At 34.7% G+C, this 15,449-nt stretch overlaps 1 long non-coding RNA gene and 1 pseudogene across 1 annotated transcript; both read left to right on the top strand.

Annotated features, from left to right (window-relative positions):
- Positions 1-432: 432 nt before the first annotated feature.
- Positions 433-4,843, top strand: LOC114386396. Its single transcript, XR_003661073.1, has 7 exons — positions 433-991; positions 1,098-1,145; positions 1,226-1,271; positions 1,382-1,578; positions 2,368-2,438; positions 3,189-3,536; positions 4,439-4,843. It is a non-coding gene; the product is annotated as an uncharacterized LOC114386396 (long non-coding RNA).
- A 5,450-nt stretch (positions 4,844-10,293) lies between these two features.
- Positions 10,294-14,663, top strand: LOC114386056 (annotated as a pseudogene).
- The last annotated feature ends 786 nt before the right edge of the window (positions 14,664-15,449 follow it).

The raw sequence follows: 15,449 nt of genomic DNA, 5'->3' as shown, positions 1-15,449 counted from the left end.
GAACTTTTTTGTTTTTCTTGTTTGTTTGATTTTTTTATTTACTAGTTAAAGATTTTAATTTAGCTAATTCACTTTCTTAATCTTAAAAGTATATATATATATATATATATATATATATATATATATATATATATATATATATATATATATATAATGTAGAAAATAAGTTGTTAAATTTAAGTCGATTTTTTAAAAAACGATGTAGAAAATAAGTAATGGCATTTTTAAATTGAATATAACTTTTTTAAAACGGTCATATAAAACCCGTATTTGATAAAAGTGTTTAGGTCGGTGTTTGCAAAACCGTATTTGCTTTTATAATTACTAAGACAGTCTTTACTATTGACCGTCTTTAATTTTAAGTTAAATAATAAATTAAATTTTAATTGCTAGTGGTTGGTCGAATTCCACTTCTCCTTCCATTGTGCTTCTCGTGGTTGCTGGAATTCCACTTCTCTGTCCATTGTGCTTCCCGTGCCCTCGATTTCTTCCCAAAAACTCCAAGAATGATGAGAAGGATTTTCCCAGATTGAGAGATAAACCAAAAGTCCCAAACTCATTTATGGGAAAAACAAGATGGAGAGAACTCCACGGCAAAAATGTTCATAACTCTCAAATCACGGCGCCGAAGAAGGTATTTTCCTCTTGCTTGTATTCATCTTCTTTTTTGTTGAACCACATCTACCGTAATCAACAGTCGGCGCCTCCATTCATCTTTGACCTTCCAACCATCGCAACACCACCAAATTCGCACGACCACCACCATGCAAACACCATTGCTTCCGCATGCTACCACCGTTGACACCACAACCACCCAAACACTATCGCAACCGCGTGCCGCCACTGAAATAATGCCAGATCTGTACCCTAAACCCCCTTCATGCAGCAGATCTATTCCCTAAACCAGGAGTGCGCTCAGTGCCTGCTTCACTTTGCGAATCCGAGCTCGCTACATTTCCTATTCTTGTTAAAGTTTGTTTTATATGTACAGGTATGACAAGAAAAATTGGAAGTTAATCCTAGATTCCATTCGTAATTTTAATGAGACGCGTCTTTTTTATTTTTGCTACATTTCCTACTTTTTTTTTTGCTTTCAGCCTACTTGGACTTGCTCTGCTTGCTGAATGTGTTAGCTTCCTGACTGAGTAAGTTTGCATGTCATCTCCTAACTCTATAGACTCACTACAATTTTATATATGTTTATAACTTATTTTTTAATTCTTAGTACTCAAAAACTTCAAGGCAAATTGCATATTTCACCGGCCCAACAGGTACCATAGAACCAAAATTCATTATGCACAGAGATTTACTTTGCATATTATAGTGTATGGTAAAAAAAATTAACCAATTTAGTTTTTGGTTTGTGTGGATGATAATTCAGTTGGAGGTCTTCTGAATGCAACATGTGCAAATGCAACCGAGATGATCATAGCATGATTAGCACTTCACCAGAACAAAGTTCATGTTGTGAGGTTGTCCCTGCTGGGTTCCATTCTCTCAAACCTTCTCTTGGTTCTTGGCAGTGCACTCCTCTATGGTGGTTTAGCCAATCTTAAGAGAGAACAAAAATACGACAGAGTATGTATCAATTCCTAATAGTTTGTTCAAATTTAAAAAATAAATATAATATGCACAAAAAACATTACACCGTCGTTTAATTATAAATTTTCATGTTTGTTAAATTTTTTTAAAGTTTGTTAATGTTATTTTTTATTTTTGTAATTTTAATTTGGTCAAAACTTAGATATGCAGGTCAGTGTGGATATGATATTGAAACGGTATGATGACAATCTGAGATTGTAATTTCAAAGTTTATTGTTGTCTGTTTGTGGTCTTTTTGTTGGATTTGTGGTGCCTATGTTTTGGAGTAGGATGGTAATCTCCACACCAAGTTTGGCATTTGTGTTTCTTGGTTCTATATATGGAATATGTAGGTTGATGGGAGAGAAATTTTGAGTTGATATATTAATTTTGGTTTCATTCCCTCCCTTGTTTTCTCCGCTTTAGGAAGATATTATTTTGTATTCTTAATTTTTCACATGCCTTCTTTAAGACAAACATCTTGGTAGCGGGCACGTTTGGAATTGGATACATATAGTTGAATTGAATCTGGACTGGTTACATGAATCTGCAATTGAATGTGGACTGGTTACATGTAAATATGAATAAATTTAGTTTTAATCTCTTGAATATTTTTATTAGTATCAATCTTAGTATTTTTTTAAAAAAACATTCTATCAGTATAAACATATTGCACTTCATATTACCCTATAATGTGCAGTTGCTTTAATCTCATGAATTGTATTTCTAGCTACATTTCACTGAGAAAGCATGTCTTTTTTATTCTTGGTTTTCTTTAATCTATAGGATGTGGCAATTGCTTATGGATTCAATGCTATTAGGTATCAAGCAGTAGTAGATAATAAAGGCTCGAAGAGGTTGGTTCCTTCCTTGACTCTACTCAAGTTACTAATTTGAAGTGACCAATTATATTTAAGCTTGGTTTTTTTAAACTATGGGGCCCACCTAATGCAGCCATCCTGAGAATTAATATATCAGAATATATATTTGACATGCTTGATTTCAAGGCTTACATTTCAAACGAAATATATATTTGGTTGCCAACTAAATAACTTGGTGATTGTGATCTTAGATTCGGATAGTGTGTGTATTATATTTATATAGAGCCACAGGCAAGAAACATAACATAAGTGTTACATCCATGACTCCTTAAAAGACGTTTCTTGTAGTGCTTTTCTAGCTCTCCCTTGGCAATTGCTGGTTTGGAGGATTTTTTTTTTCTTGTTTGTGATGTGCTGGAGATGATAAGGTATATGTTTTATGTAAGAAATAAGAAAAGAACATTGATTATTTAAATATTGGCAATATAAAAGTGAATTCATGAAGTGCTTTGTGCGTCATTTGGGGTTAATAGTTTGAGATTTTTCCAAAGAGGAAGAATGACATTTAGTAGGGGTATGAACTAGCTCCTCATCGTTATTTTGAACTACATATTAGGAAATATGAGATAGGTCATGAATTTTGTCTTACAGGATATGAGATAGGTCATGAGATTGATCTTACATTAATCAAAATTTAGGATGATGTTGTTAATAAAAAATGATCTCACATAGTCATTTAGATAGCCTGAAAGCTAAATATCTGCCTATGCACGCGGTTGATTTCAGGAATATATTCAAGATGACATTGGCTGGGCTAAAGTTGAATTTGAAGACAACAAAGTGATACACTATGCTAAACAAAGAAGAAGATTCAAATAAATTGGAAATAGTGAAGATAAGTTTTCTGATGCCTTGTTATTTCCTTTGATAAATTTTACCTTCTCTCTTTGAATTAATTTCATTTTTGCTATTAAATGACCTTATACTAAAATTTTAACATTTTCTTCTTAAAATTCAGGTTGCAGTGTACCCAGGAAATGTCTTGGCCTTGCACATGTCTAAACCACAATGATTTAAGTACTCTAGTTGACAGTATATTTTTTTGAGCTGCCCAGATGTCTCGCCTTTTCAATGGTAAGTGAACATTGGTTTTCTTAATATTTTTATAGCATATTACCATTAAAATTAGGGGAGAGACGTTAACAAAAAAATTAATTTGCTTCTTTGTAAATTTCCCATTTCTTTTAGTTGTTAGGAAGTAGTAGATATATATCAGACTTGGGAAAATGACATGGTAGGAAGGATTGAGAACAGTTTCACATTTTATTGCATGTTATTTATTATGAGATTTATTTTTATTATAATTAAAAAGATTTATTTGATTAAAGTTTTTATTTTTTTTAAGGAAAAAGATTTTAGTTATGTCTAATCGATTACGATAATTAAAACTATGTATTATAGTACTAATTAAGTTAGTTTGACTAGCTTGTTTATATGATATGAATCTAATTTAAGATGGCTCTCATGACAAGTTACTTAAAAACTTAGTAATAAAGTATCTAAATAGAACATACAAGTTTCTCTCTGTCCCATAATTTTTGTTTTCTTAGAAGACCATAATATTATAATGTGCTTTGTGTATATTGTGTGGTTTCTTCTTTATGGAAATATATTGTGTATATTGTGTGATTTTTAAAGGATAATGATGATTTTTATATAATTATCTTCAAAGTCATACCAATGGTAACTATCCAATCAGCAACTATATACTTAGTTTCATGAATGTTTAATTATATTTGTTGATTATTAATTAGATAATATTATAATTATAAATATGCAGCTTTTCATATTAAAATTAATATTTATAATTAGAAAATATTTTATATGTTACTAATATTTATTGATTATTAGTAAGATATAAAATAGTTTTCTAATTATAAATATTGATTTTAATATTATATAATAATATTTATTGATTATTAGCAATATTGATAATATCGTAATATTGATTTAATTTATCTAAAATTTATTTGTAGGTAATTCAACATTTAACATTTAATATCAGCACCGTCTTAGAAACTACATATTTCCACAATATTCCTGACATCAGCACCGATGTGGAAACAGACATATTCTACATCGTTTACCAAGGGATGACCGACTTAGAAGATGTAATTTCTACATCGGTGGTGGGCTGAGGACCGATGTAGAAAACGTTATATTTCTACAACGGTGGATTTTGGAACGATGTTCAAACATAACACTAACAACGACGTCGTATTCTACATCGGTTGAGCACCGATGTAGAATGTCGTTTTTGACCGATGTAAAAAGCGCGCTTTCTAGTAGTGTTACTCAAACTAGACAAATATCCATGCGTTGTGCGGATTTGTAAATCATTAAAGAAATATTTGAATAAATTATTTATTTACTAAATCAAATTTAAAAGTATAAATGTCAATGATATTTTATATTATTTTTTGTTAAAGGAGATCAAAAAATTACATATAAATTAAGATATTTTTTCTTTATCATTATATTTATAAGGAAATATTTCAAAATTAGAGGCTGGCCACTGAACTAAAGTTAATTAACGTGAAGATAGAAGTAAGCGTTGTGTATAATTTTTATAAGAACCATATAAGAATAAAGTGAAATTGACATAATAAAATAACTAAAAAATATATATTTAATGAAAGGAAAGTAGTCAATCATAATGATAAAGCACATAAAAGTGATGCGAATAAAACATCGAAATTTTTTCATTTAAATAGACTTTTTGTATTTATTTCCTTTTGCTGGTGACTTGATGTTGAATTTTGTTTTCTTTTGTGTGCTTCTTTTTAAACTTTGATGTCAAATCAATTTATTTATTCGCCTTTCTCCTTAATGAACTTTTTGAGATTGAATAAAATTCATTTGATGATGAAGATGCATATTTTGACTTCTCCGATGCTTGTAGCTTTGGACTTCGACCTGTGACAACTTGTTTATTAGCCTTTTTTCTTAATGGACTTTGTGAGATTTGATAAAATTCTTCATTAAATGATGAAGATGCACCTTTTAACTTGTTGGATGCTTGTAGCTTTGGGCTTTGAATTATAATTAGTTCTCCATCTCACTCATTTGATGTTGTTTGTAATGGTGAAGTGGACTCCTTTTTTAATAAAAGTATTAATTAGTGGAAAAAAATGTAAATAAATTATAAATATGGTTACTTGTTTAATTTCTTTGAGGCGAGGATCATGCTAAATGATATTTTGTGGGATAAAAGTCATTGTGATGGTATAGGTTTGAAACCCTTCCTTCAAGTTGTGAGCTTGATTTCAAAATTAAAAGTGTGTTTGCAAAGGGTATCCAATATTGGTGGTATGTAAGCCATATTTTACATTTTGGGTGTGAAGGAGTTCAGATGCTATTGTGTTTAGAATTTGTTATGCATCTCGATCGAACATTGGGAATATTGTTATACCAGTATCATCAGAGACTTTCAATTGGCCAGTAGTCTCATTCAGGTAACTTTGATTAAAGTTAAGGTCTTTTGTTATGAAGGAATGTTGTTAGGTTTTATGATTTGTTACAATAATTTACGTTTTCTTCCACTCTGTCATTAGGGTATTACTTCTAGATTGTGAAAGTAAAAAGGATAAAATGAATTGAGCTTCTCCCAGAAGTTAAAAACTACTTATGCACTTGGCCTTTATCTTCATATTTTCTTCTCTTATAGGTGTTTGTGTGGAAGTTTATCCACCCTTGATTTGCCTGTGATTGACTATGACTTGGATCTTCTTTTCCAACCAATGTTGATGCTTGAAAGATACAAGTTGATATTTTTTATAAGAAAATATGATAAATCATAAAAGGTGAAACATAAGATAAATCACTGTGTTTTTTGGGCTTCTTTTCGTTGTCTGGATCATGATACTTGCATTAGAGATTGGGATAGTTGGTATCCTATGAGCTGTTCTACTCACAATTTGAGTTTTTAATTTCTTGCATTTGTGGTCATTGGTCAACATAATATGATGATGATATATACTCTATTTTGGAATAGAATTACACAAGAACTTGTTGTGGAGTGTATTAGGCGATCAATGTGCTGTAGGTATAAAAAAAAGAAAAAAAAATAGAGAATAGTGCGTATGTAGATAATAGTTTTCTGACATACATTTTCTCTTCAGGTTTATGCTCTGTCCTATTGATACAGTGAACTTACAACCACTTCTTTCTGATTGGTGTGGTGTTATATATGTTCAGATAGGACAAGCATGATTAATATATTTGGATACCAAATTATATGTATATATATATATATAATGAGAATCAATATGTTGCAAATGAACTGCTAATTTAAGAGATGCACTGCCATTGTACTTCAGCCCCCTAATTATGTTTATCACCTATCTTCTTTATGTGATTGATGCCCATTGCTAGTGTCATCATATTCAACTTGCTTATGAAACTGTTTTAATTACAAGTTTGCGAGCTGCTATGGATTTCCATTTTCATGGACAGTTTGTATTAGTTGATTTGCCGGGCTTTTCTCCAGGTTGTTCTCCTTTGTTTTTGGGTTTCTTGTACCGCATGCTTGTTGTGTCCTTCTATTTCCTCTATTTTGTGTTTTATTACATGTGCTTTTTGGATTTTTCCTTACTTTGCCTTTTCTATTTGAGGTCGTTCCCGTTTGTTTTGTAGTTTAGTTTGGTACGATGTTCTCTTTGGTTGTGGCAAATGAAGGTAATACCTTTTAACATAGGCATCAACTTTGGTTTGGCCTTCCTTTTGGTTGTCAAATTTTGGGGAATAAATCCCCTATTTTCTTTAGCTTAAATATTTTTTCTTGTTTTTTTTATGGTGTTTTCCTGAGATTTTTTCCTTCTTCTGAATGCATATGGTTGGATTTTTTGTATCATTGTCTTTCAGTCAGTTTCTGCTGCAATTTATTTCCTAAAAATTGTGGGTGTGTTTTGATTATAAACTGATACATTGACGATTATTTGTTTCTATATTTTTTTGGTGTAATGCTGACACTTGCATGTCTATTATATAATTGTGCCCGCAGGTTGGCTGATTCCTATGGATGTTTTCTTTTTCTTATGCATGTCTATTATATACTGTCTTGCACTCTGTAGGATGATTATTGGTTCCAGTTCTTAGAGTACTTGAATGAGGCTAAAAATGATGTTGCAACTAGCTTGCTGGCTTGCTTTTGTTTTCTGCCATGTAGATTGTTGGTGAAATTGGTTCTAAGTTATGTGTTTGGTCAAATGCCTAAATGAAGTTTTATTTTGGTAATTTTACTACTGTGTTGCCTTTGTTTTCTGTTGGTTGCTCCACCTGCAGAATTCTATTTTCCTTATTTTGCTTCCTCTGTTTGCTTTTTTTGTTCTCGATTTTTCCTCTTTTTCCTTATTTTGGCCACCTTCTATGGTCTTCTAATTTTTTCGCAGAATTGAGTCAATGGTTAGGTTGGTAAGATGTTTCCGTCGTGGTTCAATTATATTTAATATGTATGCATTTATGGTCTTCCATGTGCATGGTTGAGTTTGCTTTTGTTTATGTTGTCCATGGTTGACATTGCATTTATTTATTTTGTGCATGCTTGTGTTTCGTTTTTTCCCCTTATTTTACAGGTTTTTTCCCATGCTTTGCTAATTTCTGTTCTTTGTTCTTTTGGGGCCATTTTGAGGGCCCAGTTGTTTGTTTTCAACAATTTGCTGTTAGCTTTTATTTTCAACAAATCTTCGTCATTGTTGTGCTTTTGTTTCCCCTTCTTATTAAGTCTTTTCGTTCCTCAGGGATTTTAATTGATCGAGCTTTACTTTGCAATTTATACTTTCATTTTGCATTGGTTTCTGCATAGTTTACCCTCTGTGAAATATCCCTAGGCTATGACATTGATTGGAAGACATTGATTGCTAGACAAGGCCCCCCACTATCCAATATTAACTCCCGTCGTTTATTTCTAACTTCATATGAAGTATACTGTACATATAACAGTGCACAGTAATTATTGCGCATCTCATATCACAATCCACTTAATTATTATCCTACACAATTGATGACTTTTGATTCCCAATGCTACCACCATTCTGTCTAATCATAAATATATACAGACTGGATATACACAATTTAGGGGAACGTAAAAGACAAATACAAAAGGAACATTATTAACTATTCGTTGCAACTGTTCACCGCTAATATTTCCAATAGTCATTGCCATATATTTATATTTACTATATTCATTGTAACTCCTTCCATTTGTGTGACACGTTAAACTTCCACATGACAACATGAGTACCTCCGCATCTACCTCTATTGTTGTAAGTTTCTTTCAGTTTACCAGACTTCATTTTAACCTTATCACTATCTGTTCCACTATGGTCCTTCATATATTTCTTCTTTTCCTCTATCATTAATCTTTCACATTTCTATTACTAGAGAATTCTTCCTTACATGTATAGCATCCACTTTTCCCAAACTTACACATATCCTCTTTACACCCCAGACATAACTGCACCCAATGTTTTCTCATTTACCCGGTTTTGGAGGTGCATGTTTCTGTTCAGTTTTTTATAAATTCCTCCATATTTTGTTCTTTTACTGATTACGTTATATATTGTGCTATAGGGCCCCTCCCATTGGATGGCAAAAACCCGATTTTTAGCGGCATTTCGTGTTGGCAAGGTCGGCATTCACTATACCAACTATTTTCCCATTTTCCTTTTTCCACATACAAAAAAAAACTTATTTCTATTCTTTACACGTTTCCTTGCAGAACATTATTGAGGTCCCTTTGTCTTACCATAGACAGTGGAGGCCATATTACCCAACTTATGTTTTATTTTACCACAATGGAAGCACACATTTTGTTAGGGTACGAAAATATGGCAACCACTATTTTTTTGCTGATGGTCTCAAAGAGTTTAGGAGAACCCACAACATTAACGACGGTGTCATTATCCGGTTTTTTGCTCCCGACAAAAATACATTTTTGAGGTTGATGTCATGGGGCCTATCCATGGGCAACCAACGGGAAGGTCAGTGGTTACAACAAGAAGGCACATCTTTACAACTGATGCCACACCAGAGATGGTGCAACACAACTTGCCTTTGGTAGGATTTTCCAACCCACTCAATTATGTTGTTGTTTTTCTATGCCAACTTTTCTTAAACATAGTCAAACAAAACTATTAGCAAAATAACTGTCCTTTATATTCCTTATATTTAGATAACATTGTCCTTCAATTGCTGTTATAAGTCGGCTGCAAGTTCTTCCAGCAGCTACTTCAAATTATTTGTTTGGCTAAAAAAAAATATTCATGTCCACTGTGGTTATGGTAGACGTAACCAGTGGCAGATCACCATTCATGATGGTCTGCCATCCCTTGCGGAACCATGATTTCAGTACCTGTCTGAAAATAACTTAATGCTTGGAGATGAAGTTGTCTTCTTCTTCAAGTTTGACGAGCATGCGTGGGAATTGCAATTTAGGAAAGAAGTTATAATGATCTTAGATAAAGGAAAGCTTCTAAAAGGAAAAAATGACTAAATTGAGACAGCTCAGCAGAGGGGAATATTTTCCAAATCTCACGTATCCACTATGGGTAACAGAAAGAGTGTGAGAGAGAGAAAACCTAACCCTAGGTTGGTGGATTATGTAACCAACTAATAGTGGTATTTAGAGGGGAGAGAAGGTGTAGTGAGGGAGGGTGGTTATGAGTGAACATTTCTTTTTCTTCTTCTTTTTCTCTCTGTGACTATTGTACTCAGTCCTTATAATTGTACACACTGTACTCTTAGAGGTTGATTCTCATTTTTAGTATGGGAACAAAATGAGTACATTCTATAATTTCCAGTATTTTCCTTTCATTGGTGGTTTCATCACGCCATGGCAGATAACACGCGAATGAAGGAGCTCAGTGCTGATGTGAAGCACAACGCAGAGACGATTCAGAATGTGCAAGCTCAAATGTCTCGATTGGAGTTCACGAACAAAATCTTGCTAGATTGGTTAGAAGGAATGCAGCAGAGTAACGATTCCAAGTTCAATTTCATCTCATCGGCGCTTGATTCTTTGATCCAGAACAAGATGATTCTGACATCTCCCCATAGGGCTGCGAGCTCACAGAAATTGCCATTTCTGGTACGCAATATCAAGCTGGATTTTCCCAGATTTGATGGTAAGAACGTCCTCGAGTGGATTTTTCGTGCTGAGCAATTTTTTGATTATTATGGGACTGTTGATAGCGAGAGATTGACCATTACCTCAGTTCATCTGGATCAAGATGTAGTACCTTGGTTCCAAATGATGTAGAAAACAAACCCATTCACTTCCTGGAAAGACTTTACCAGAGCCCTTGAGCACGATTATGGCCCATCCATATATGAATGCCCAAGAGCAACACTCTTCAAATTAACCTAGACTGGTTCTGTTGCTGAATACTACTTGCAATTCACTGCCCTGTCGAACAGAGTCTATGGCATTAGTAATGAAGCTCTCATTGATTGCTTCATTAGTGGATTGAACCCAGAAATTCATAGGGATGTCCTGATACACTCACCCATTAACTTGGTTAAGGTTGTATCCTTAGCTAAAGTCTATGAAGAAAAGTACACCCAAACACAAACCCAGAATAACTCTAAACCACCAAAAAGCCCAAACACAAACCCACAACAACCCAATAGAACTCTCTTCAGTCCAAACAAAAATGAAACCAACCACAAAATAGGAAACCCACCTTTGCTACAAACACCCCCCACCAGACCAATGCACCCTAACCAAAAGAACCCCAATATCAAACAAATTTCAGCAGCCGAAATTCAACTCAGAAGGGACAAAGGATTATGCTACTGGTGTGATGAAAAATTCTCAACGGCTCACAAGTGCCCCAATAAGCAGATCATGATGTTACTATTTGATGATACAGAGAATTCTGAGGACAGTGAAAGTGGTGTAGTACCACCAGACAAGGGTGAAGCATCAGTGGAAGGTGAGCACGCTGAGCATCACTTGTCATTAAATGCGCTGAATGGTTCTACTAGTGTTGAAACATTGAGGTTTCAAGGTCAAATTGGAAAAATTTCTGTGCAGGTTTTAGTTGATGGAAGAAGTTCTAATAACTTCATTCAACCTAGAATTGCAAAATTCCTGAAGTTACTAGTACAACCAGCACCAGGTTTTAAAGTTTTAGTGGGCAATGGCCAGTATCTGACAGCTGAAGGGGTCATTACTGAGTTACCAGTGCTGATACAAGGGCACAAACTAACTGTACCAGTGTATCTTCTTCCAGTTGCTGGGACAAATTTGATTCTAGGCACGACTTGGTTGGCTACCTTGGGTCCACATGTAGCAGATTATGCAGACATGACAATCAAGTTCATTCACCATGGGAAGCTTGTCACATTTTAGGGAGAAAAGGCTCATACACCAAAGCATGCTCAGTTTCATTTTTTGAGAAGAATACAAACTACTGGTTCTATTGCAAAGTGTTTTGCAGTACAAATGATGAAGACAGAGGAAGAGGTGGACGTGCTGAAGGGTCTACCAAATGACATTGCACCAGAATTAGCTATTTTGCTGCACACTTACAGAGCTGTGTTTGATACTCCAGTGGGTCTGCCACCACAGAGAAAATAGAATCATGCTATACCTTTGAAAGAAGGCTCAAATCCAGTCAAGGTAAACCTTGCAGGTACCCTCATAACCAAAAAGAACAAATTGAAAAGATGGTAATTGAAATTCTAGATCAGGGAATAATTCAGCCTAGTAATAGTCCCTTTTCATCACCTACTCTTTTAGTAAAAAAAAGGATGGTAGTTGGAGATTTTGTACAGACTATAGGGCCTTGAATGCTTTAACTGTAAAAGATAGTTTCCCTATGCCTACTGTGGACGAGCTGTTAGATGAACTATTTGGTGCAAAGTATTTTTCTAAACTGGATTTAAGGTCTGGTTATCACCAAATACTTGTCCAACCTGAGGATAGACATAAAACAGCCTTTCGAACTCACCATGGCCATTATGAGTGGTTGGTAATTCCATTTGGTTTGACCAATGCTACGACTTCTTTTCAGTGTTTGATGAACCATATTTTCCAACATGCTTTAAGGAAATATGTGTTATAGTTTTTTGATGATATATTGGTATATAGTTCCACATGGCATGAACACTTATGCCATCTAGAGGTTGTATTGAAAGTGTTGAAAGAAAATGTTTTGTTTGCTAAGTTGTCTAAATGCTCTTTTGGTGTATTGGAGATAGAGTACTTGGGACATATAGTTTCAGGTGAAGGAGTTGCTATGGATGCTATTAAGGTGCAGGCAGTTCTAGAGTGGCCTACACGACTCAATATCAAGCAGCTGAGAGGTTTGTTAGGCCTCACTGGTTACTATCGAAGGTTTATCAAAGGATATGCGAAGCTTGCTGCACCATTGATAGATTTACTTAAAAAAGAAGCATTCAAGTGGACACTAGAGGCAAAGACAACATTTGTTCAATTGCAGAAAGTCATGACTTCAGCTCTAGTGTTAGCTCTTCCTAATTTCCAACTGCCCTTCATTCTAGAAACTGATGCTTTCGGCACTGGTATTTGAGCAGTATTACATCAAAATGGCCATCCAATAACATTTTTTTCCAAGAAACTTGCAGCTAGAGTGCAAAAGAAATCTGCCTAATTTAGATAGATGTTAGCAATTGCTGAAGCTATAGCTAAGTTCAGACACTACTTGCTGGGACACAAATTTATCATCAAAACTGGTCAAAAAAGCTTCAGATCATTGATGGAACAACCCCTACAGACACCTGAACAACAGGAGTGGTTACACAAGTTTTTGGGATATGATTTGGTGATTGAAAACAAGGTCGGAAAGGAAAATCTAGCTTCTGATTCTTTGTCATGAATGATGATGATGTCTTGGTCTGAACCTCAAGCTAGTATACTGCAGAAGATGTTGCATTGCAGGAACTGATATAGTTGTGTAAACAACAACCAGAATCACAGAGACATTACACAATCAAGGGTAATTTGTTGTATTGGAAGAATCGGGTAGTAATTCCTGAGGAAAAAGAATTGATTCAAAAGCTGCTGAAAGAATTTCATAACTCTCCCATAGGGGGCATGCTGGGATAAAAAGAACTACAGCTAGAATTGCAAGCCAATTCTACTGGACATCATTGAAGAAGGATGTAAACAGCTTTGTGCAGAGTTGTGACATCTGTCAGAGAGCTAAAACAGCAACTTCTCTACCTACAGGATTATTGCAACCACCACCCATTCCATCACAAGTGTGGGAAGATATTGCTATGGATGGTCAATCCGAAGTATTAAACAAATGTTTAGAGATGTTTTTGAGGTGCTTCACATTTGAGAATCCAAAGGGGTGGTACAAGGCGCTAGCATGGGCAGAATATTGGTACAATACTACTTATCACACGAGTATTCAAATGACACCATTCAAAGCTTTGTATGGTAGAGATCCACCTACTTTGGTGAGATATCAACCAGAAATCACTGATGTTCCAACTGTGCAAGAGCAATTGACTGCTAGAGATGAACTTTTGAGACAATTGAAGGATAATTTGATGAAGGCTCAGACATATATGAAGAATCCGGCTGATAAGAAAAGACAAGATGTCAATCTACAGGTGGGAGATTTGGTTCTAGTTAAACTACAACCATACAAACAACATTCAGTTGCTCTTAGAAAGAATCATAAGCTGGGAATGCGCTTCTTTGGCCCCTTTAAAATTCTGGCCAAAGTAGGAGCAGTGGCCTACAAGTTAGAGTTACCTGCAGAAGCTAGAATACACAATGTCTTCCATGTCTCTCAGCTGAAGTTGTTTAAAGGAACACCAGGAGAACAATACTTGCCTTTACCTTTAACCACAACAGAAAGTGGACCAATTATCATGCCTAGTAAGCTGCTGCAGGTAAGAACTCTACTAAAAGGCAACCAGAAAGTACCTCAAGTGTTAGTGCAATGGGAGGGAACGGATGAGGCAGAAGCTACTTGGGAGAATGTTGCTGAATTCCAAGCTAACTTTCCTAACTTCAACCTTGAGGACAAGGTTGTTTTAAAAGGGGATGGCATTGTAATGATCTCAGATAAAGGAAAGCTTCTAGAAGGAAAAAATGACTCAATTGAGACAACTCAACAGAGGGGAATATTTGCCAAATCTCACGTATCCACTATGGGTAACAGAAAGAGTGGGAGAGAGAGAAAACCCAACTCTAGGTTGGTGGATTATGTAAACAACTAATAGTGGTATTTAGAGGGGAGAGAAGGAGTAGTGAGGGAGGGTGGTTATGAGTGAACATTTCTCTTTCTTCTTCTTTTTCTCTCTGTGACTATTGTACACACTGTACTCTTCGAGGTTGATTCTCAGTTTTAGTACGGGAATAAAATGAGTACATTCTATAATTTCCAGTATTTCCCTTTCAGAAGTTATATAGGATGACACTCTTTCCAGTTAAAGACCATCCCACAGACAACTATATATTTTTGGGCTTTGATTTGATTTATATTTTTCTTAATCTTGTTAGTCAAATACCTTAGGGTATGAAACAATTTCTTCCCCTTTACGCTGAACTTCTAATGATTATGAACATTTTTTTTTGTCTGACTTTTTGCGGTTTTTTTGGATGCTTCATTGCAATTTTTTCCTTAAACTCATATTTCTGATATTGTTAAGAGTTTTAGGAGATAGTCTATGAGGTAAGCTATAATTTTTATGCATTTTCCTCAGTGCTTAATTATCTGAATTTGCATGCAAGCTCTCCACCTCAGAGTATCTTTTTGCCATTTTTACGATTTTTACTTTTGCGATTTCTACGTTGTTCCTTCCTTTTCCCTCCCGTGATGCTTGCTGCTATGGGTTATAAACCCAATATCTCATAGAGCAAACAACTACAAGGGACAAATTCAACAAATTACCCGTGATTCCACATTTTCAGGGCTATTTACTGTGTAACATTTGTCCCACTTAATTACTCTAATTCATTTGTTATTCATTCCACCAGTTTTTATTCATTATGTTACTTCCTTT

Source organism: Glycine soja, chromosome 15 (assembly GCF_004193775.1).
Source record: "Glycine soja cultivar W05 chromosome 15, ASM419377v2, whole genome shotgun sequence".
Lineage (NCBI taxonomy): Eukaryota > Viridiplantae > Streptophyta > Magnoliopsida > Fabales > Fabaceae > Glycine > Glycine soja.
This window is presented reverse-complemented; position numbering and strand designations above follow the sequence as displayed.